Source organism: Phascolarctos cinereus, unplaced genomic scaffold, assembly GCF_003287225.1.
Source record: "Phascolarctos cinereus isolate Bilbo 61053 unplaced genomic scaffold, phaCin_HiC Scaffold_726;HRSCAF=1367, whole genome shotgun sequence".
Classification (NCBI taxonomy): Eukaryota; Metazoa; Chordata; class Mammalia; order Diprotodontia; family Phascolarctidae; genus Phascolarctos; species Phascolarctos cinereus.
The window spans coordinates 322,220,469-322,245,163 of NW_027556098.1; the positions used below are offsets into that span (position 1 = coordinate 322,220,469).

Sequence of the window (24,695 nt, forward strand, 5' to 3'; positions counted from 1 at the left end):
CATAACACTTACTAGCTGTGTGACCCTGGGCAAGTCACTTAACCCAAATGCCTAGCCAAAAAAAAAAAGAGGCAACTTTATATAGCGGATAAAGAGCTGGCCTCTGAAGCAGAAACCTGGATTCAAAACCTACCTCTGTCATAATTGACTGAGTGACTCTGGGCAAGTTTCTCACTGCCCCAGAAAATTCTCACAGCCAGGACTTTAGCAGTGCAGCTGATCTGCATCGGCGAATTAAGCTCCTCGCCTAGAGATCCTTATACTGATGAAATCAGCTACCTTTAAAAAAAGCTCCTTATCACCTCATAAATATGTATATGTGTGTATGTATAAAGTACTGTACAATTTACCAGATTTCTTTATACCCTTCACTTGATCTGATCTTAGAATCAGTGTGGTGCAGTGGGACAGATGGCTAAATTTAGAGTTAGAAGGCCTGGGTTCTAATCCTGACTCTGGCATTTACTGGCTATGGAACCTTGGACAATTCATCTTACTTCTCTGGGCCTCAGTTTCCTTAATTGTAAAATGAAAAGGTTGGACTAAATGATCTCTAAGATCTTGTCTAACTGTAAATGTAGGGCCCTGAGAATTCCAGAGTCGAAGGGGAACACAAAGATTTACTTCTTCCTACCCTTGTTTGATGAATGCTTGTCTAGACCATTCCCTATAAGTCCCCTTCTAAGCCACTTGAATAATAACAATAATTAATAATTTAAAACTGTTCTATTGCTTACAAAGAGCTTTTGACTTTCATCGCCTATTGCAGTCAGCTCCATTTTGATGATCCATTCTGCCAAAAACTGGTAAAAGGCAGGTAATGAGCTCAGAGCAGGGAAAGTGACTTGCCCACAGTCATACATCAGATAGGTGACTCCAACCTTACTCTCCTTCCCTGAGCTGTGCTCTTCCTAGTACACCAAGTTTGCTTCCTGAATTAATTTTCACAAAGAACAAAAAGAATCCATTAGCAAACCAAGAGGAACAGAGCTTGCTCAGAGACACTAACTTTGAAAGAGCAGAGGGTTCTGGGTGATGGGGGCTCTAACACAGTGACTCTGCTATCTCTAGGAAGCATCAGTGGAAGCTAGGATTGTTGTGAAGGTGATAAATGGGATTTGCACGTGCACAGAAACAAACAGACATTACGAATAAATCCAGAGAAATAATTGTTGTTGTTATTCAGTTATATTCGACCGCATCCAGGGTTTTCTTGGCAGAGATACTGGAGTGGTTTGCCATTTCCTTCTCCAGCTCATTTTACAGTTGAGGAAACTGAGGCAACCAGGGTTAAGTGACTTGCCCAGGGTCACACAGCTAGTAAGTGTCACAGGCCACATTTGAACTCAGGAAGGGGAGTCTTCTTGACTCCAGGCCTGGCGCTCTATCCACTGCACCACTTAGCTACCTGTAATGGGTACATACAAAAACACAGGGCTACATTCTCTAAACATACAACTTACTTGTAGCAGAAAAGGGAAAGTGGTTTAGGGAGCATCAGTTCAGGAGGCCCCTAATCAAGAAAATCTAGCTGTTATGGTTTTATACGAATTCACAAAATGTCTACTAAGGGCTCAACAGAAGGGATGCAAAGGAGAGAATACTGGACTTGCAGTCAGGAAGACTTGAATTTGAGTTCTGTCTCAGACATTCACAAGCTATATGTCCCTAGGTAAGTCACCTAACCTCTCTGTGCCTCAGTTTCCTCATATATAAAATGAGGGAGTTGGAGTCAATGGCTTTTAAGGTCCATCCCAGCTCTAAATCTGTGAGGTTATGATTCTATGGCCTGTGTTCACTGATGGACAGTCAAAGATGGAGATGACATAAACCTTGTTCCTAAAAAAAAAAAGTAAGTCTAATGAGGAGAGCAAGTATACAGATGGTGAGCCAAAGGATGAGTCTAGGTGAGTAGTCTGGGAGAGGTCACATTCAATCGTTTCTGCATCCCTCTTACACTTACACACACACACACACCTGTACTTATATGGCATCTCCCATCTTAGAACATGAGCTCATTGAGGGCAAGGACAGTGTTTTTCCCTTTCTGTATAATCCTAGTATTTATTTAACACAGTGTCTGGCATACAGTAAGCACTTGATAAATGCTTTTTGATTGACTTATTGACTTTCATCTGGAAGTCAAGGAATGTTTCTGGAGGAAGAAGCAAGCAGAACTGGACTTTGAAGGAACAGAGAGACTGCAATGGCAAGAACCCTTTAGATTGCATGCATTTATAATTGGCAGTTTGGCTTAGTGGATTCTATATTAATTCAAAATCATCAGTGCCCATTTATATTCTTTAAAAGAAAAACTATAGACATTATGCATCAGAACTGGATAAAACTAGGCAGTCTGATGTGACAAGAAAGCAGAAGGAGAATAACTAAATCAAGATTCTGCCAATAAAGCATACACCTGTAGCTGATCTGAGAGCTAAATCCTAAACAGAAAAGTGAGGCTGACTTGACAGTATTCCCTTCTGGTGCGCATTTTCCCTTCAGTGTTCCAGGTACATACTTGAAGGGTGGTTAGGTAAACAGCTTTTAAAAAATCATTTCAACTGTGTATACCCTTTGACCCAATGAGACCTCTATTAGACCTTTAAGCCAAAGAGATCAAAAAGGAAGGAAAAGGGCTCATTTGTACAAAAATATTGATAGCAGCTCTTTCATGGAGGTAAAGAACTCAAACCAAAATAATGGTTGAACAAATGATAGTATATGAATGTATATCCATGTAACAAATGTAATGGAATAATGTGTTGTAAGTAATAACAAAAAGGAAGGGTTCAAAAGAAATGTGGGAAGACTTGTATGAATTGATACAGAATGAAGGCAGCAGAAACAAGAGAACAATTTATATAATAACATTATAAAGACAATCAACTTTGAAAGACTTAGAGACTCTGATCAGTACAATAACCCATCACTATTTCAGATATTTCATGATGATGAGGCATGCTACCCACCCACCTCTTGACAAAGGCGTGATGCAGAATGAGACACACATACATTTTGGACATGCCCAACATGGAAATTTGTTTGCTTTAATATGATTATTTGTTTCAAAAATTTTGTTTTTCTTTTATTCTTTTAAATTGGAGATGAGTAGGAAGATGAGAAAAAATGCTTGTTAAATGAAGAATAAAATAAAGAATGGTCAAAAGGAATATAGAAACAAGGCACAGAGAAATGGAAAACAAAGCTCTTTAATTTTTTTAAAAAGTAAACATGGGATGAACAAAAACAATTCCTGTTCCCCCTCCCATCATAAAACAAAACAAAACATAAAACAAGCAATTATGGTTTCAGTGAGTGATATGGAAAGTAAAAATTTTTGTGAAGCAACTTACAAGATGAGTTGCACTCAATATTGTTCTGAAATACATACATACATATGTGTATCCTTATTGAGGAATACACACACATATACACATAGTACATATATATATATATATATATATGTATATATATATATAAAAATGTGTGTGTGTGTATACACATACACACACACATATCCCTTATTGATGGCTCCTAACTATATCCTTATCACAAAATGGTTTATAACATCATTAGAATAAAAATAAAAATGATTTGGAAATGTAAGATTGAAAAAATCAGAGTGAAATTCAAGTAGAGGAGTTCCCGATCCATACTGAGTTTCTGGACAAAGAAGAGTGAGCAGGGCACAAGGACTTACCAACACAATTCACCAAACACTGCTCTATCACTTTCTGCATTAGGTTTCCCTATTTATGCTTTTTGTTCCTTGCCACTGTATTTGGGTCTGAGACCCATTCATCCAATATGGTTTGTAATAAGTATGTTTATATTTTTCAGAAAAGATCCATATGATATCATAAAGTTTTACTTGGTGCTGATAGGTGAGATTTAAGATTTTAACACAAAGATTCCACTAGAAAATGAAAGCTTCTGAAATGATCAATCTTGGCCCCAAGAGAAGTTGAAGAAGAAACTCCTTTTTTTCTTTATTTTTAATTAATTAATTAATTTTTAGTTTTCAACATTCACTTCCATAAGCTTTTGAGTTTTAAATTTTCTCTCCCTCCTTCCCCACCTCCCTCCCCAAGACAGAATGCAATCTGATATAGGCTCTCTATATACATTCCCATTAAACATATTTTTACATTAGTGCAATAGGAGGAACCACAAGAAAGAAGAAAAAAAACAGAAGAAATAAAAAAGAGCAAATAGTATGCTCTGATCTGCATTCAAACTCCATAGTTCTTCCTCTGGATGTGGATAGCATTTTCCATCATGAGTCTTTTGGAGATGTCTTAGATTCTTGCATTGCTGAGAAGAGCTAAATCTATCAAAGTTAGTCATCATACAGTGTGGCTGTTACTGTGTACAGTGTTTTCCTGGTTCTGCTTACTTCACTCAGCATCAATCCATACAACTCTTTCCAGGTTTTTTTGAAGCCTGCCTATACATTTCTTATAGCACAACAGTATTCCATTACATTCATATATCACAACTTGTTCAGCCATTCCCCAAGTGATGGACATCCCCTCAATTTTCATTGCCAACACAGAAAGAGTTGCTATAAATATTTTTATACATGGGTTCTTTCCCCACTTCTATGATCTCTTTGGGACACAGCCCTAGAAGTGCTATTGCTGGGTCAAAAGGTATGCATATTTTTACAGCCCTTTGGGCATAGTTCCAAATTGCTCTCCAAAATGGTTGGATCAGTTCACAACTCCACCAACAATGCATTAGTGTTCCAATTTTCTTCTCCAACATTTATCACTTTCCTGTTTTGTCATGTTAGCCAATCTGATAGGTGTGATGTGGTACCTCAGGAAACTCACCTCATTCACTAGAGAGGGAGTAATAAAAGGGGGATGTTGTATACATTTTCAATTATGGTCACTGTGTCAGCTGGTTTTGCATTATTGTTTTTCCTTGTTACATGGGAGATTTGCAGGAGGTGATTAGCATATCCAGAAAAGGCTATGATGCAAGAACAAGTGAAATCAACATAATTCCAAAACAGACTCCCATTATCACAAGAAATTTGAGAATTACTGATTTTACCCCCATGGATGAGAAATCCCCAAACTTAGGGCTAGGCTAGAGGAGGAAAGTGGCTTATTAGCCCCAAAAATCTAGCTGAGTGAGCCTGGATCAGCAGTGACCCCAAACATGACTCAAAAATCTGTCCTATTATGGATAGATTCCCCACTCCACCCACTCACCCTAACCTGAGGGGATTCATCATTTGACATCTCATACTTTCAGCAGATGGGACTCCTTCTGTCTGGCCCTTGTAGCCTTTCCCATAGCACTCTTCACCATGGGCTCCTCTCCACAAGACTCATTGTGACACATCTCTGCATCATCAACTTCTAAGTAAAACATCTTGATGACCTTTTTATGCATAAGCAACAGCCCCAAGTCCTTCATCCAGAAAAAGAAATGAGCTAGTCATGCCAGGCTAATGGTGGTATGAGATTGCTATAAGAAATGATGAAAGGGACAGTTTCAGAGAGACTTAGGAAGCCTTGTATGAACTAATGCAGTGTGATTTAGACATTAAAAAGTGATACCATAAGCAAACAGGGGGACCATGGAATAGTTTACTTGTTAGATCTATGAAGAATTTAGGACCAAACAATAGAGAGCATTGAAAATGTAAAATGGATAATTTTGATATTAACTTAACAAGTTTTTGCACAAACAAAATCAATGCAACCAAAATTAGAAGAGAAGTAGAAAAAACCAGGAAAAAAAATTACACCAAGTTTCTCTGATAAAGGCCTCATTGTTCAAATCTATGGAGAACTGAGTCAAATTGGTAAGAACTGAAGCAGTGAGTTAAGCAGAACCCGAAGAAAGGAGATTACAATTTTACTTCATATATCCCAAGTCAAGTCAACTCTGGATGTCTCACTTAGAAGAAAAAAACAACAAATTATGGTAGCATTAGGAGACCTGGGTTCAAGTTCTAGCTATAACACTTATTTTTGACCTTGGACAAATCACTTCCCTTTTCTCCCTTAGTTTTATCTTTGGGAAATGAGGTGGTGGAACTAGATCGCATTTAATAAGGTCCCTTTTAGCTCTAACATTCAACTTTGCATGTTGTAACATTCAACACTTCAAGCTCTCTTTTAGCTCAAACATTCTGGGATGCTTTGTGATTTTTTTCCCTTCGGGCTCATTTCCATTCATCATAAGGTCATAATCAAAGCTTTTCAGCAAAATTGGAATCAATGGCACAAGAGTAGTGTCGAGGACTTTCTTAATCAGGATTAAGGCATACTGGGTGGTTAAGCTGCTTTCTAGCATCCAGATGAAATACTGCTTTCTTGAATCTCTAGAGGACACTGACCCTCATCAAAGTGCTAAATATGTTGGGGTTAAATGCCTTTCCACCAGCTAGCCACACCATGCCAGCCTAAACTGCTTACAGAACTCATCGCATCACAGCTAAGATTGGAACACAGAGGGCTAAAGCACAGATCAGCATGTGAGAGAGGGACTGGGTGTAGAACACAGAATGTTAGAACACTGAAGTCAAGCATGAGGCATTGAAAAATGTGCTGAACCCCTAGGAGTCAAGGATACCTGGACTTCTAGCTCTGCTTTCATCACCAAAGACTTTAATGCCATTGGGGGAGTCACATAACTTCTCCTAGCCTTAGTTCCCTCACCAGTGAAATTAAGTTGGATTAGATTTCTAGGCTCTCTTCTAACTCTAACACCCCTTATCACTATCTCTGTGATTGTATATAGAAAAGAGAATAACATAGACCCAAAAAATCCTAGAATGAGTTCTGGCTTTACTACTTACTAGCCATATAACAATGGCAAAGAATTTAAGCATTCTGTGCCTCAACATCCTCATTTGTGAAACTTAGATAATATCACTTGACATGTCTACTTCATATGGTTGTTATAATGAAAACACTTAGTAAGCTGTAAAACACCATATACAAGCCAGCTATGATTACTATTGCCAAAATTTACACATACACTCAGAAAGTTAGTGTTGAATTATAATTGACTCCTAGCCGACTTCAGGTCTGACAGTAACCATAATCACAAGCTTCCTAGTCTCAAATATGTCACAGACACTTCTATGACGATGAAGATGATAATGATGATGGTGATGATGACAGTTAATATGTAAATAGCTCTACCCAGCACTTTATAGATAGTATCTCATTTCAACCCTGCAAACAACTCTGTGGGGAAGGTACTATTATTATCATCCCCATTTTACAGATGAAGAAACTAAGGTTCACAGATACTGGACTCTTAGACATAATCATTATTCCCATCTCAGCCTGGCCATATTGTGGGACATACATGGGACACTATTTCCCCTGTGCCCTAAGAATGAGTGTTCCTTATCATTACATGAGTGAAAAAGTTAATTCTAAAACAAAGACTCCAAGTTGTGTTAACCTTGCTGCCAGTTTATTAATATGTGGAGCTCTGTGAATTGTTAACAGGACAAGGATGGATTCCACTGGAGAGAACATCATAAACACTGGCCTTGCTGCCTGGTGGTAGGGAGGCCAGTCTATTATCTGCTACAGAAGAAAAAGGTTCTGGAAGGAACAATCTATCTGTATAGGTTTATCATTTCCTTGGAGGCAGCAGAAACCTGAACAATGGGAGCAAACAGGTTGGGAATCCTTGGCCTGGAACCTGGGGTCTCTGGACTCAGTACACTGCTACCGTTGTTCCATCCAGCCCACAGGAGCTGATGTTTCAATAGCCCTCTCAGGCTTACAAAATACTTTTTCACAACCCTGTGAAGCAGATAGCTGAAGGGTCATTTCTCCCCATCTTCCAGATTAGGAAACCGAAGCTGAGAGTTTTAAGTGACTTATCCAAGGTTGCAAGGACAGCAAGTATAAATGAGGGGACTTTAATCTAGGCTTTTTGACTCTGGATCCTGCCCTTTTCCGATTCTTGCAGGATGGCGTCTCATTTAACGATGAAAACCTCATGCTAGAGATCATAGGATCATAAATTCTGAGATGGAAGAGACCTTTGAGGTCATCCAGTCCAACACCCTCACTTCAAAGAAAAGGGGAATCTGAGTCCCAGAGAGTTAAGGGGCTTTGCCAAGGTCACACAGAGAAGAAGTGACGGAGCTAGAATTTGAACCCAGTCCCTCTGATTCTGCATCCAGGGCTCAATCCATTGTAACAAAATGAACAACTGGGTTTTAACCATCAAGAAGTTTACAGTCTTGAAAGGGACATAAAGAGTAAATCCAAAATAACTGGATAATATTCACTAGGGTCCATAGGACCACAGATTTGAAAATGGAAGGGACCTCAGAAATCATCTAGTCTAACTCCCTAATTTTACAGATGAGGAAATTGAGACCCAGGGGAATAGGTGACAGTGGGAGACAGGATTTGAAGCCAGATCCTCTGACTCCAATGACTGTGCTTCTCCCCAAACCCCTCACCCCCACCCCTGATGCCACATGATTTCCCTATAACTTCATTCTTGTATAGTGAATGAAGACTGAATACAAAAAGTATGTGAGTGGTATCAACTAAATTCTATGATAGCACCCATGAGGGAGAGTTCATTTCCAGCAGGGGGAATGGGGAAGGCTTCCAGTAGGAAGTAACCTTTGAGCTGGGGCCATGGAAAATGGGTATGATTTTCACAGGCAGAAATGGAAGGAAGCATTCTAGATTCAGGGGATATCATTCATTATGACCAAGGAGGCAGGCCACTATGGGAGGAGTAGGACAGACCCAAGTTGTCTGGCTGAGCTGGAGCAGGGCTTCGGGAACAGAGTTTTCACACCCTCAATATCACTCGACTGAACATCATTAGTGTTTACAGAAATATAACCAGAGAGCCCTTCACTCCTCTTCTTCCAAGGAAATCGTACAGTGAGGGGGCCTGCTTTGGAACACTTCACGTAGATATCAAAGTGTCATTAAAAGCTTTCTATATATTTCATCTCTCCACATGCTGCTATGCCAAATGGAGCAGCAGTGACAGCTTAAAGCCTACTCTTCCCCCACCTCGCCCACAGGTCTATGGATGCAAAGCAATTCAGTCACACTTATTAAGTGCCAACTGTGTGTACAGCCCTATGATCAGTACTAAGGATGCAAGGTGAAATGGGACATAGTCCCACCCTTTAAGAAGCTTATTGTCTAAAGGAGAGAAAGGTACACACAAATGACCCAGTTGTGAGATATCAGCATGGAGCTGGGTTTGGAATCAGAAGAAGACCTGGGTTCAAATTCTAACTCTGACACTTACTAGAAGTCAGTGTGGTAGAGTAGGGAAAGCATGGGCTTTGGACCCCAAAGCCCTGAGTTCGAATCCTAGCTCAGATGCTTAATGACCATGTGTCTTTGGGCAAATCACTTAACCTCTTTGGGCCTCAGCTTCCTCACTTTCCTCCTATGAGAAGGATGGAAGAGGATTGTACAGTTCCCTGTACAATCTAAATCCTGTAACTGTAAACAGAAAAGAGAGGGTCAACAAAAATAATAAAAGTGAGAGTTGTAGAGAGGGAGGAATCCCTTTTAGCTGTGGGGAGAGAATGAGAGATCCCTTAATTCTATAAAAGTTGAAATGTATTGAGGCAGAATAGAAGGTGGTCATGAGATTTGTGCCTACAGAGACTATTTCCAGCTCTGTCTCCAAATAGAAGAGCTTCTCAGATAAACTTGGGGAGCTAATGCCACATAGGCCTAATAAGTTTTAGGAGGGACATTGGTAACCTGGAGGTATTCTTAGAAAAGACCAAACAGGATGTTGAAATGGACAGAAGCTGTTTACCTTGACCAAGAGAAGACTTAAGAGATACAGAGTAGCTCTCTTCAAATATTGGCAAGACCCTCAGTACAATGTATACAGTGTGTAAAAAACAAACAAAATGTTTGTTGGCTGAGTGAATAAAGGATGATTAGTCTTGCTCTGCTTGGCCCCAGACACAAGATCTAGGACCAGTGAGGAGAAGTTACGTAGAAGGAGATTTTATCCCTATATTAATAGGAAGAATTTTTCACCTAGAGCTATACAGCCAATGGAATGGGCTGTCATGTGAGGTGATGAGTTGCTGATCCCTTGAGGTATTCCTATTGAAGCTAGATGCCACTTATCAATACCACAGCCACCTTAGAAAATAGCCCAGTGACCTGCTCATAGTAGGCCCTTGTTGGAAATGTTGTAGCAGAGATTCCCTAAACTGTACAGCAAGATGCTGCACTAGCAGATTTCTAAGGCTCCTCCAAGATTTGAGATTCTAAGTTTGGGAGCCTAGCTGGGAGATTTTGAGATGGGAACAGGCCAAGAAATGCAGGCTTATATTTGTGAAAAGTCATGCTGTCAGTTCTGGGGAATAGAGAAAGGATTCTATAATAATGTATCAATGGATTATATAGAACATTCTATCACCTGGTAGGGAGAGGGAGGGAAGGAAAGCAGGAGAGGGTCGACCAACGCAGGGATGCTAAAGATTGAATGCTAAACTCTGGGAACAAATTAGGACATCTTGGTTGGAATGTAGGATGCATGAGGTGGAGTGATGTGAAATAAGTCTGGAGAGATTGGCTAGGCCCAGATTGGAAAGACTTTAAAAACAAGGTCAGGAAATTCGAACTTTATCTACTAAATACTTTTGAGAAGGTGAGGGAATATCATCAGATTTAGAATCATAGTTTTAGAGATGGAAGGGGGATCTTGGAGGCCATCCGTTCCAACTTCCTCATTTTATAGATTAGGAAATAAAGGGATGAAGTATAGAGTGATAGGAAGTAGTAAGTGATATGCCCAGTCACACAGCTAGTAAGTTTAACAGGCTTGATTTGAATCCTGATTCCATGACGAGCATTCCTGCCATTGCCCCACCCAGATGCATATGCTTTAAGAAGATTATTTTGGCAACTGAGTAGAGGATAGATTAAATACCAAAAAACTCAGAGATCCTGAATCATCAAAAATTAAATGATGCTAACTAGAGTAGATGACTTAGACTGTGCTGTTCTTGAGGGCAGGAACATTGTGTCAGTCATCATCATCATCATCATCAAAATAGCTAGCATTTATATAATGCCTACTATGTGCCATTTTACATACAACATTTTACAAATACTATCTCATTGGATTCTCACAACAACTCAGGGACATAGGTGATGCCATTATCATCCCCATTTTACAGATGAAGAGGTTAGGTGACTTGCCCAAGTTCACACAGCTAATGAGTGTCTAAGGATAAATTTGGACTCAGACTTTCCTGACTCCAGGACCAGTACTTTATCCACTGTACCACATTATCTCTTTTCCCTTTCTTTGTGGAATAAAAGGAATATCATTTCTTGAAGAAAAAAAGGTACTTTTTACTCCCTGCAAATACCATACGGCCCTGCACAGACAAGGTGGGTATACTTTGTTTTTGAATGAGGTTTTTGAATGAATGCTGAACAAGGGTTAAAGTCTTAACAGAGTATTTACATTATCTACCCCATCAGTTAGGCCTACATTTCCATTAATCAGAACACATTCCCCCAAAGCATCAGTTAATAGAGGTTTTCCCATCTGCAGGCAGTATTTCTGTTGCAAAAAAGGGCATTATATTATTTTCAAAGAATAGCATCACTCAACAGCCTGGAAAAAACCACATAGCATAGTGGCACATAGCATAGTGGCATGTCATCTTGAGTGACAAAGAAGGATGAAAGAGAGGCAGGGGGATGGTGGGAGGGAAGAGAGCTGCTGACTCTTCTAACTAAGTGGATATGCTCTGTCTGACTCTTCCCACCAATGTTGCCAAGTTCTACATGGATAGAGTGGAAATAGCTCTTAATTTGGAGTCAGATGGCCTGGTTTTGAGTCCTGCTTCACTCCTGTGTGTCCCTGGACAATTCATTTCACCTTGTTTGCCTCAGTTTCCTCATCTGTAAAATAAGCTGGAGAAAGAAATGGCACACCACTCCAGCACCTCTACCAAGGAAACCCCAAATGGGGTCACGAAGAGCTGGACACGACTGAACAACCATTCCCAACTACCTTCAGCACCACCTTCACGTGGAGAGTTGCCATAGCTTCTTCCTAATCTCTCTGCCTCCAATTACTCCCCTCTCCACACAGATGCAGTCTTTAAATACAAGTCTGATCCTGTCGCCCTCTGCTCAAGACAGTTGCTTCTCATTGCCTCTATGTTAAAATATACATTCCCTTATTTGTCATTTAAAACCCTTCACAATCTGTCTCCAGACTCCCTTTCCAGGCCAATTACAAGTACTCCCACCCCTTCCTGCAGTCAAGCTGGTCTACTTTCTATCCCTTGCACATAACTTTGCATCTCCTACCTTCATGTCATTGCATAAGCTGGCTTCCAGGCCTGGAATGCTCTCCCTCCTCATCTCTGCCTCTTAGAATGCCCAGCTCCCTTCAACTCTCAGCTCAAGCTCCAAGGACATGAGTCCTTTACTAATCAAAGCCCGGTTAGAGTGATTTACTATCTGTGTGACTCTGGGCAAATCACTTCTCTCATGCTTGATCATAGGCAAAAAGAGGGGATTATACTGGCTGGACTCTGAGGTCCTTTCAAGCTAGAGACACATGATTCCATTGATCCTGTGACCCAATAGTGCCTCTTCCTATCCCGCACATTATTTTGCATTTATTTTTTATATATTTTGTCTCTGCTTATATGCATCCATGTTATGTCCCTGGATATAATGTAAGCTCCCGGTGGGCAGGGACTGTTTTAACTTTTATCTCGTTTCCTAGAACAGTGCCTAGAACATAGGAAGTGAATGAATGAATGAATAAATGAATAAAACATTTATTAATTACTCACTATGTGCAAAGCATAGTCTTAAGTGCTGAGATACAAATAGAAAAGGACAGTCTCTACTCTTAAGGAACTCACATTCTAAGGGGGGGAGAGACAACCAACTGTAGGTCAAGTGGGAACTGTCTCATGGTCCTGAGGGTGCAGCAGCAAAGCAGATGGCAATGATGCCTCTTCTTTAATGTCATTATTCCCAGGGTTCTTGGATTCAGGATTGTGAGGTGCCCCATCAGGGTCTGACGGGGGATGGTGGTCAAGGTTATGGTGGTGGTTTGACATGCCTGGCCCATGATGCCTCTTGATCTTTCCCTGCTGCTTCAGTCTAGGCTGGCTTACTTGCCCTGTTTGTGGAGGTTGGTTGGTAGTGGGGATGACAGGCCTCTTTTCTATAGGAATGGCTGTAAGAGTTGGGCTGGAAACAGGAATGGTAATTCTGGGCTTGGGGAGGGGGAACACTGCCACTCTCAGGGCTCCTTTGTCAACCTGCTTTTTAGTGGCAGTTGGCTGTCAGTTGTTGCTGGTGATGATGAGGAAGGTAGGCCCCTTCACAATTATTTCTTCCATCAGTGATGGCTATGGGGGCTGGAAGCAGGTCTGGTGGTTAATGGGACATTGCTATTCCCAAGGCTCTTAGATTCAGGGTCATGGAGTTTTCCTATCAGGGTCTAAAGGGAGATGATGGTGGAGGTAGTAGTGGTGATTTGACTTGCAGGATACACACTTTGCTGAGGACACTGAAGTGCTCAGCAAACGTTTGATGGTTGATTGATTGATTAGACCAGTCACTTAACCTTTGTGAGCTTCAGATGAAGAACATTCTGTAAAATGGAGAGAATGGGCTAGGTGATCTTAAGAGTCCCTTTTAGCTCCAAACCCTTGAATGCTATAGTAGAGAAGGGAGCTGACAATCTGGCAATAGTCTCCATGACATTTTAGTCATCTGTAAGGTGTTAGTGCGGCATATGGCTTAGCTCAAGGTTTAGTGGAGATCATCTTGGAGGGAAGGTTTTTATACCTTTGCCCACACAGGAAGCCCAAGTATTCAGTTCAATTCAATAAATGCCTACTATATTCAAGGCATTATATTTGGTGCAGGACATAGGAATATAAACAATGACACAGTTGCTGCCCTCCAGGAGATTGTGATCTAACCACAGGGATAGGGCATACATATAGAAAAAAAATGGATGGTGAAATCACACCCACTGGTTATACTGCACATAGATAGTCGACAAGACTAGGGCTGGCAAACTGAAACTATAACCCTAAGATACCAGCAGATGGGTATGCTTTACATTCAGTTAACTAGCACTTATAAGAGAATTTTAACTGCCTTTTGACCCCCAAAAAGGCTTTTCTCCACTAAAGTCCTCCTCTGATACCTCTTTTCGATGAGGAAAAGCCTGGGTACTCAAAGGTTATCCCAACATGGCAAAGAGTCTGGAAGATGCCCATGAACTGGAGACACTTTGAATCTAGGCCAAGTGACAGACCATATGGCTGTCACCCCAAAACCAGTCCATCTAAAACTGCCTTTTTTTTTTGAGGGATGGTGATAGGTAGCTTAGAGAAATTCATGGAGCCTACCTACAGAGAAATTAAGATTTGCACTTGTGGGGAAATACAAGGAGAATAAGAATAGAGGACTAGAAAGAGCCCTAGTCATAATTCCTGGGTTCCAATCCCTTAGTCAAATCACTTCCTTTCTCAGTTTCCTCACCTGTAAAATGACAGGTTTATGCAAAAAGATCTAAGGCCTCTTCTCATGGACCTTTGAGAGATTTGAAGAAAGGAACTGTCATAACTGATCTTTTATCTTCAAGTATTAAAAGTGATAAATGGTATTTATATAATCACTTTAAAGTTTTCAAAACACGTTATACCCATTTTTTCCTTTAAGCCTCACCAAAACACTGTGAGGTAGGGATCATGGATACTATTATCACCAGCTCACAGATGAGGAAACCGAGGCCCAGCGAGAGAAAAGCACTTGCCGATGTTCACAGAGCTAGTTAAGTTTCAGTGGTGGGATTTGAACCTGACTCTACATCCCACATTCTTTCTAGTAGGTGTAACTGACGTTCCCTAAATAGCCAGTTTGCCAAATGTATCTTCCTTGAAGGATGAAGATGACAGATAATAACTGAGACTTAGTTGGTACCCAAATGATTATGCAAAGCTGTAGGCAATGAGCCAGCTGGACGGACAACGGGCTCATTCATCATGAGCTGTAACGAGGCCATTATTCGGCTACAGTATCAGTACCATCCTCCAGCCCTGACAAAATGGTGGTTGATTCCGAAGGGTCCTGCACAAGCAAAGCATCTTTAAAAAAAAAAAAGCTATTATTAAATGAGATGGATAGCAGGAAGGGCAAAGGGCTCTAGTACCGTCAGCTGGAAGAGAACTAAATTATTTATAGATATCCCACTTATTAATGACACCACTATTGGGAGTTGCTCAGGCTGAGATGGAGATCTTCAGCCCACCAGACAGAGGATAAGCCCCCTGTGTGTACGTGTCAATACTTAGCCTCACCTTTGAGCAATCCTCACACTTTGACAGCAGAAACTCAGAAGTCTTCTGTCTACTAAGCTAGTGTGGTAGAGTCCTGGCCTAGGAGAGAGGAAATCTGGGTTTAAATTCTGTCTCTGACAGTTCTCAGCTAAGTGATCATGAGGCAAGTCACTGCCTCTCTCTGTTACAGTTTCTGCATCTGTAAAATGGTCTGATAACATGCACACTGCCTGTCTCATGTACTCACAATTTGTAAACTTTAAAGAGTTATGGGAAAACCTTAAGATTTTATACATAAATTATTGTTATGTTGCTTGATGATTGGAAGACCTATTCTTTGACTTTTTATTTTTGAGAAAGCAGAGAGATTATTTTAAGAAGAGGAAATATATGACCCAATGATCCTTTAGAATAAACTTATTTTAGAGGTAGCTAACTGGTGAAGTAGAATAGAGAGCTGGTCTTGGACTCAAGACGACCTAAATTTGAATACTGAATACTTGCAGCCTCAGTTTTTCCATATCTAAAATATGAATAATACTAGCCCCTCACTTGCAGGGTTGTTGTGAGAATCAAATGACATAATGTATGTCAAGAATTTTGAAAACCTCATAACACTCTATAAAAGCTAGCTCTTCTATTGTTACTGGCATCATTTTTTTTGTTGGGGAATTCCATTCCTAGTATATCTTCCTCCCCAATCCATCACTCGATTGTGATAGACATCTAAGTACTTGCACACAAAAATACACAGGATCACAGATCAAGAGCTGGAAGATCCTTTACCAAGTCAGAAGTGGAATTTAAACTCGGGTCCTCTAGTTCTTTACTTACTTCCTTGTTTTACAGTACTACATGGTCATGATCATGTAACACACACACATACACACCACACTCAACTTTTAATAGCTTTTCAGAAAAATAGGCAAAAGATTATTCAACTGCTTATAAAGAAACCTGGAATAGCTGGCTATAGCACCCCATAGGAGAAAGTGGCTTGTTTTTATAATTCCCAGTGATTGATTATGGTGAGACTATCTTATAGAATCAGTAAAGCTGCTGACAAGAAGTAGCACTGCTATGAGGCTGAAGGAAACTCTTAGGTCTTAAAACTATTTCGAAAACGTGGACAACTATCTGTCAAGAAAGATGATGATGATGGTGATGATGATGATGGTGATGGTGATGATGATGATGGTGATGATGATGGCGATGGTATAGTGACGGTGATGATGATAAAAATAATAACTTACATTGCAAAGTCCTTAACATACAGAATCTCATTCATAGATGTGCATCAAATGTGCGCCAGCATAGCCTTGGGCAAGCATTACCATTGACCTTTCCCTTTTCTATCAGAAGCTCTATGATTTACGACCCAAGACAAGTTCTTGGGGACTATACAATTTCCATCTCTATGTTCCTTTTAGGGCTAGTGTGAAGATCATATAGGATGAGTTCTGGAAAGGTAGTCAAGAGATCTGAGTTCAAGTACTAACTGACCAGCTAGGTGACCTTAGGTGAGTCACTTCCCTTGCCTGGGCCTTCATCCTCTCATCTGTAAAATGAGGGTGCAGGGTGAGATCTTTAAGTTCCCAAGACATTTCCTGGCTAGCTCTCATTCAGTACTTTGCACTGATTACCTTGTGACAGCTTTTGTCCTACAATTACATTGCTATTTATCTCTTATACCATAATAAACCCCAACCCAAAAGCTTTTCCAGTGTGTTCTGTCTCCTTTCTCTCTGAGGGTAGCTGCAAGGCTTCCTGCTTCTTCCTAAGCTCTGGGCCAATGGTGATTTGTCCAGAGTAACCACTCACAGAAAACTTAAAATCTCTGAGGTGGAAGGGACCCCTTGTGGGTCACCAATCCCATACTCCTACCTGAATGTCCTTCACTGTAGACCTTAGAAGTGGGCATCCAGTCTCTACTGAGGCTCTGAAAAGGAGTAAATCAGAGAGAGAGCCAGAGGTCCTAAGACTGATTATAAACAGATGAAGCATTTGGGCCCCATCCCCATCTTAGAAGATGTTATTATAATGCAATTTGTAATGTAAAATAGAGACCCTCAGGCAACTTGGGGAAAGGAAATTGTCCCTTGTGCCACTAAGTTAACAAACCTAGCTTTGGTTTTATGGCCTGAGACCTAGAATAGGATGCATGTGAAGGAGCGGGATGAGGGCAGGGAACTCGTGACCTTCCCCTCAATTCCTATTCCTAAAGGGTTTGGAGGTGTCCTCCAACTAGGAAATCCTAAGAATCTAGGATTTCATAACATGGACAGGACACTCAGGGGTCTATATAACCTGAGGACAAACAAATCCTCCTGAAAAGACTGCACAGTCAGCAAAATGGCCGTGCACCAACACCCCACCGCTGACAACACCTGCCCCAGATGACAGTGATTTATTGGCAGAGGAGTTCACTGTGTCACAAAGGCACTATGAAGGCATTTTGTAAGCAAAATTCTTGAGTCTGACCGAATAAAAGTAAGAGAACAGTCTTTAGCTATTTATTTCTCAAGCTATCACTTTTCCCTTTGTGGTAACTTGATGACTCCAAGGGGAGACTTGCATGTTATCATCATCATAATAACTTTCATTTGGAGATCTCTCCAAGAATTTCAGAGTGCTAACCTGACAAAAACCCACGGGGAGGGTGATGTAAATATCATTATCCCCATTTTAAAGATGAGGATACTGAGGCTCAGGAATTTGCTTCAGGGTTACACAGCTGAAATGCCTGGTTTTTTTCTTTCCCTTTAACATAGTGCCTAATTCTTATTTCTCCTTACCGAATGTCACTGGCAGACTCAGATCCCAAATTCTCTCAGTTATTAAGGAAAAAAAAATAGCCAGGTTTGGTACACCTATTCCCATCCTGGAGCTAGGAGCAGAAATCTAGCAAAAATCCAGAAATGAAATGGAACACATCCAAGAGGACTGTACATTCCCAGTTAAAAACACATATGCACGCATGTGTACACACACACACATGTACACACACACAGAAGAAGAAAAGGGAGAAAAATTCAGCTTTGTTCACCAACCTTTCACATGAAACAAATGAATTTGCTGCCTTTGGGTTGAACTCAGAAGGGGTCAATTATTCTACCCTGATGAAAATCACGTGTTGTTTCATTGTCTTGCATAAGATTAAGCTCCATATGATGAAGCAAGTAATTGGTCGATGAGGTCTTAAAGGAAGACAATGAGAAATTAATTTCTTCACTGTCATCCAAGACCTTCCACTGCTGCATTCCCACTCGAGATCAGGCAGGCAATTCTCCTAGAGGTAAAGGTTGAGGAAGCAATGTTGGACTCATAGTCAGAAAGAACTGAGTGTGAATCTTACCCCAGATATTTACTATGTGAACCTTCGCAAGTCATTTAACTTCTTTCTGACTCAGTTTCCACATCTATAAAATGGTTGTGATAATGATACCTATCTCCCAGGGTTGTTGTGAGGATCAAATAAGATAACATAGGGAAAGTGTTTTGTAAATCTTGAAGTACTATGTATATAAATGCTAGCCACTATCATGATGGGGCAGTTAGGTGGCACAGTGGATAGAGCGCTAGACCTCAAGTCAGGAAGTCTCATCTTCCCGAGATTAAATCTGGCCTCAGACACTTATTAGTTGTGTGACCCTGGGCAAGTACCTGTTTGCGTCAGTTTTCTCATCTGTAAAATGAGCTGGAGAAGGAAATAGGAAAACTACTCCACTATCTCTGCAAAGAAAACCCAAATGGTGACCGGTCATGAAGAGCTGGATGTGACTAAAACAAGTGAACAACATTATTATGATGAAATCTAGTTTAACGTTCTAGCTTACTGTAAGGAAACTGATGAGAAATGACCACTCAATTTCCTGAATAATTTATCATATCATAGGGGGAAATGAATTATGCTCCATGAGATGGCCATTGGGGAAAAGAAAGCTTCTACAGTGGTAAAGCCAATCTTTCACAAGTACTTCTGTTCATATTAATTTTATTAGCATACCATTGAGGCCATCTACCTTTCTAAATTTCCTCATCACCAATTGAGACACTCTTCTTCCATCCTTCCTACTCTTTCTTTTTCTCCTTCCTTCCCTCCCTTCCTTCATTTATTAAGCACCTACTGGATGTAAAACTTCTACTAAATCCTCTCCTCCATCCTTATTACATGCCCCATTGTGCTTATGGAGGTGACCTTGGATTTTAGGGGCTGTGTCAATTGGTCTGAAATATTCTACAAAGCTGGGGATCACAGATCAGGCCATCGTATGTCTTTCTTTTAAGGACTGTACTGTTTAAGCACAAAGAGACTCATCAAGAAAGAGCTGGCCACTAGGAGACGAATTTTTTATGCCAGAGCAACTGCAATCCTCGGTAGTCTAAACTGTATAAACATAGAGGAAATAAATCATGGATCTTTTAAAAAGTGCTATGCTTAGCAATATGATAGGCCCTGGGGCAGAAAGGACTGCTAATCCTCCGGGGTGGGGTAGGAACTAGGTGTCTCTTGGAGGCTACACTGCAAACTTGGACTGCTACACTGTCGATATTCAAGTTACCCCACCCTCCTTCTGTCTTGATTTTCCCATCTGTGAAATGGGGATAACAGAAATCTAGAATCATGTGATTCTTTAGAGTTTGAAAGTAACTAAGAGAGCATCTGCTCTGCCCCTATACCCCTTACTCACCACTGAAGAATTCCACAGAGCAAAAAATCAAAACCGGGAGAAGAAGAGGAAACTGAGGCTGAGAGGCAAAGTTCCTTATCCAGGGTCATATGGCTAATAAGTGTTGGAGGCAGGATCTAAACTCAGGTTTCCCTGATTCCAAGTGTAAGACTCCATCCACCATGCTATCTAGCTGCCTTACATAAGCATTAGCTGTGACTTGTTTACATGTATATTCTTGTAATGTGGACTGATAACTTTGTTGCTTAATTCACTCACAAGAGCAATTGTCTTCCCTCCCCGAAAGATAATAGCCCTGGGAACCTAACCTCCCCAGGAGACCCAAAGGATAGCATGCCATTTGTTGTAAGAATTAGCTTTCACCAGAGGTATGCTTCCATCAGTGTCAAACATTTTGAAGAGCTGATTCTGAATGTTGAGAACTTAAGAAGCTCATGTGAACACCCCCCCCCCACACACACACACAGAGTCTCCATCCGGAACCCTGGGAGCTCTCACTGACCCTTACAGAAAGCAACTAGCCAAGTATTAGTTTCCTCAGAATTCCATCCAAACAAAGATCCTTCCTCACGTTACCTGCTGTGATAATGCAAGAAACAGGATCGTCTGGTTTAGGGACCACCTGAAACTAGAGTTTGTGACTCTTGAAAGGGTTTGAGGCCAAGGCAGGAGATCAGATCACGGCCCTGAGAACTGTTGAGAGGAACAGAGAAAGGGACAGAGGGAGACCAGAGGAGGAACCTTTCAAGATCAGAATGAATAGTGGCAGCTTTCATCTACTAACAATGAGAAGGGCAAGGAAGAACTCTTGGAATACAAGCTAAGATGAAAGGGTGGGGGCCTGCCATTGCACTTGCATAGTTCAATGATGTTGATTAAGAGCTCTTTTGAGTCCATATGGAGAATTATGCCCTTAAATGCCATTTTCTTCACTCCTATATATGAAGGACCTCACAGGGACTAGTATACACGTGTTTGTACATGGACACACAAACCAATGTTTTGGCCTGAATACAGGCCACACTCCCCCCCTCCCCCAGACCTGTATGGTATATATGTGATCTTAGTACACAATGAATGAAAATGAAAGTGATGGAAATGAAGAGACCAGTGATGATAAGAAAAAATAGAAATTGGTTTGACCTAAAAGAAATGTAAAAAACACCATAATAAAAATTGCATTGAATTTGAAGTCAAAAGATCTGGGTTCAAATTCTGTCTGTGATATTCTCATGTATCACCTTGGTGACTTCATTTCTAAAAATGAGAGAGATAGACCAGATGATCTCTAAGGTACCTCCCAGTTTTAGGCTTTACAATCCTCTGAGTATATTTTAAATGACAATTTTGTATACTCACCTCTTCCAATTAGCTTTTATTTATTTATTTATTCATTCATTCACTTATTTATTTGTTTATCTCCCCTCTTTAAAAAAATCTCATTTCAGATATAGTCAGTCTATATTCAAGAACCATCTATATCTTGGTTAATACAGTATATGCTACTATACTATATGTGTATATATCTATGTATAAATAGATATATACATAAATGGCATATATATACTATACACATAGAATATATAATACAATATATAGGTTCCATATTATATAATTATTAATATAAATATCAACTGTCATATAGTATACTATATAATTATTAACGTGTATGTATTAATATGTGATTATTAATATAACACAGGCTAATATATAATGTATCGTATAATAATATATAAAACACATTATACAAGTATTAACATATACCACCAAATGTATAATGTATTAAGTATTGCTGCATAGAGAATACATTATGTAATTATTAATATATAATATTATCTAACACATAGTAATATACTATATAATTATTAATCTGTAAAATATATTATGCAATTATTATTATGTAATGTTATCTGTAGTATACCAATGCTATATAATTATTAAGCTATAAAATTGCATTATATACTTATTAATATAATATTATCTAATATATAATAATATTTTAAAGATATATATACACACACATACACATACAGAACAATTAATGAGTGTGGGTGTCTGGTGAGTAATGGAACAAGAAGTATAGGATGTAACAGAATGCTTGACTTGGAGTCAGGAAAGCCTACATTCTAATCCTACGTCACATGCTTACCAGCTGTGTGGCTGTGGGGAAGATACCCCTAGGCCTTTGTTTCTTCTTCTGTAAAATAAGGGGACTGGATCTGATGCCTTTAAGATCTTTTCCATCTGTAAACCTATGAGTGGCACTGGGTTTTGAGTCAGACAGCTTGAGTTTAAACCAGGGTTTTTATAATTACTACCTTGTGATGATGGGCAAGTTACTTAGTCTTTCTTGGCCTCAGTTTCCTCATTTACATACTAAGGGTGTTAGACTAGATAATATCCATTGTTCTTCATTGTCCTTTCCAATTCTCATTCTCTCTTTCTCTCTCTCTCTCCTCTCTCTTCTCTCTCTCTCTCTCTCTCTCTCTCTCTCTCTCTCTCTCTCTCTCTCTATATATATATATATATATATATATATATATACACATATATATATATACACATATATATATATACACACATGTATATATTTATGTGTGTATCATCATTGAACCTCAGAATTGAAGGAGACTTTAGATCATCTTGTTCATGTTAAACCCATAGCTACATTGGAATTCACTCTATGACATTTCTATCAGGTGACCCTCTCTCTTTGACTTAAGACTTCCAGAAAATGGGAATCTGCTACTTACTGAGAACATGCTTTGTAAGTTTTTCATTACATCACGACAAAATATGTTTTCATGAAACATCTACCCATTGACCTCTGAGGCCAAGCAGGGCAAATCCAAACCTTTTACTATAGGATTGCCTTTCAAATGGTAAAAGACAATGACTTCATACTAAGTCCCATGATGTAGTGAAAGGAGCACTGAATTACCAACCAGGAGACTGGAGTTCCATTTCCCTTGCTGCTACTGAACCTTGGTTTCTTTATCTATAAAACAGACATAGTGGTACTTATACAGCACCATAATGAGGAAAATGCTTTGTAAAGTTTAAGACGCCATATGATGTGAAAAACAAAAAAAGTACAAGCAGTTTACTCTATTTCATAAGCCTAATGGCAGCCACTTAGAAAAAATTCAGAAATAGGAGATTGGACCACTACAGGTTTTGTCTGAGAGAAAAATGGACTCACTGTTTGTTGAATAGATCACTTCTCCAATCCAATGTTCAGTTTTGACATCTGAGAAAAGAAAGATAACCACACTTAGTTCTTGAGAGTCTCAGAATGAAGTACAACACAGAAATAACAAAAAAAACCAGTGGATAAGCAAAGTATTGTACCTAGTGTTGGGGTAGATACAAAGCTGATATTGGGCATGAAACCTGCCCTCAAGGAGCATACTGTCTAAATATCAATATAACATCAAAAAACATAAAAAAACCAATATAATTAGTGAATCTTGGTTTTTAGCACATAAAATCACATAATTTCACTTCATCTGAATAGGAATCTTCTCTTCAATTGTCCTGGGAAAATGATCATTCAGCTTCAATGAAAGGATCCACTGACCAGAAATCTATTACTTCTAGAAGCAGTCCATTCATCTTTTGGAGAATTCTGATTATTAGGAAGTTTCTTTTTCTCCTTATTTCAAACCTAAATATGATTCTTGGCAACCTTCATCCATTAGTTCTGAACCTGCTCTCTAGGGCCAACAGAACAAAGGTAATCCCTCTTCCACAAAACAACCCTTCTGATATTTGAAGACAGCTATCATACCGATTCAAAATTTTGTCTTCTCCAGGCTAAAGACCCCCAATTCTTTTAACCATTATATAGTATAGTTTTCTTTCTCCACCCCACCTCCTCCACCATGTTGGTTGCCTTCTGCTATACATGTTCTAGTTTATTAGCATCCTTCCTAAAATATGGCACCCTGAATTTAGCACTTAATATGTGTGTATTCTATACACATAGAATATGTAACACAATATATAGGTTACATATTATATAATTATTAATATACAATATCGACTATTAGATATCAGACAACAACAATACTACAGATGTACTTTGACTAGGGCAAAACAGTAGAACTCTCTATCCTAGATACCATGTTTCTCCTAATGGAGCCTAAGTTCATGTCAGTATTCATAGCTGCTGTTCCACTCTTGAGTCAGCTGCTAATGTGACTTGTCTAAGGTAGAGCTATCAAACATCCAGCTTGAGTACCAGATTAAAATGTAATTAGGAAATGTTTAACAACTAAATAAAAATACAATATAAAACAGATTTGTGATTTTATAGGTTAATGTATGGCTCCAGGAATCTATTTCTCTTTGAGTCTGACATTACTAGAAAGCACAGGTATGTTCAAATACTCAGGTCAAGGGGCTCCCTATTACCTACAGAATCATATGATAAAGTTCTTTGGGAGTTCAATCTCTACAACCTGCCCTCTTTCTATTTTTTTACTCTTTTTAGAATTTATTGCCCTCCATGCACTCTACAATCCAGCCCTACCAGACCACTTGCTCTTCATACATCGTGCTCCATCACCCAACTCTGTGCCTTTCCCTAGCTGCACAACAGTGCCTGGAATGCTCTTTCTGTTCATTTCTTCCTCATAGTATCCCTGGCTTCCCTCAGGACT

General features: G+C 39.7%; 1 long non-coding RNA gene across 1 annotated transcript in view; it reads right to left on the reverse strand.

The window, feature by feature from the left end:
- Positions 1-23,283, reverse strand: part of LOC110198127 (uncharacterized) — a 241,806-nt gene extending 218,523 nt beyond the window's left edge. Inside the window, exon 1 of the long non-coding RNA XR_002321658.2 lies at positions 23,234-23,283. This is a non-coding gene — a long non-coding RNA (uncharacterized LOC110198127). The remainder of the gene's footprint in view (positions 1-23,233) is intronic.
- Positions 23,284-24,695: the final 1,412 nt, after the last annotated feature.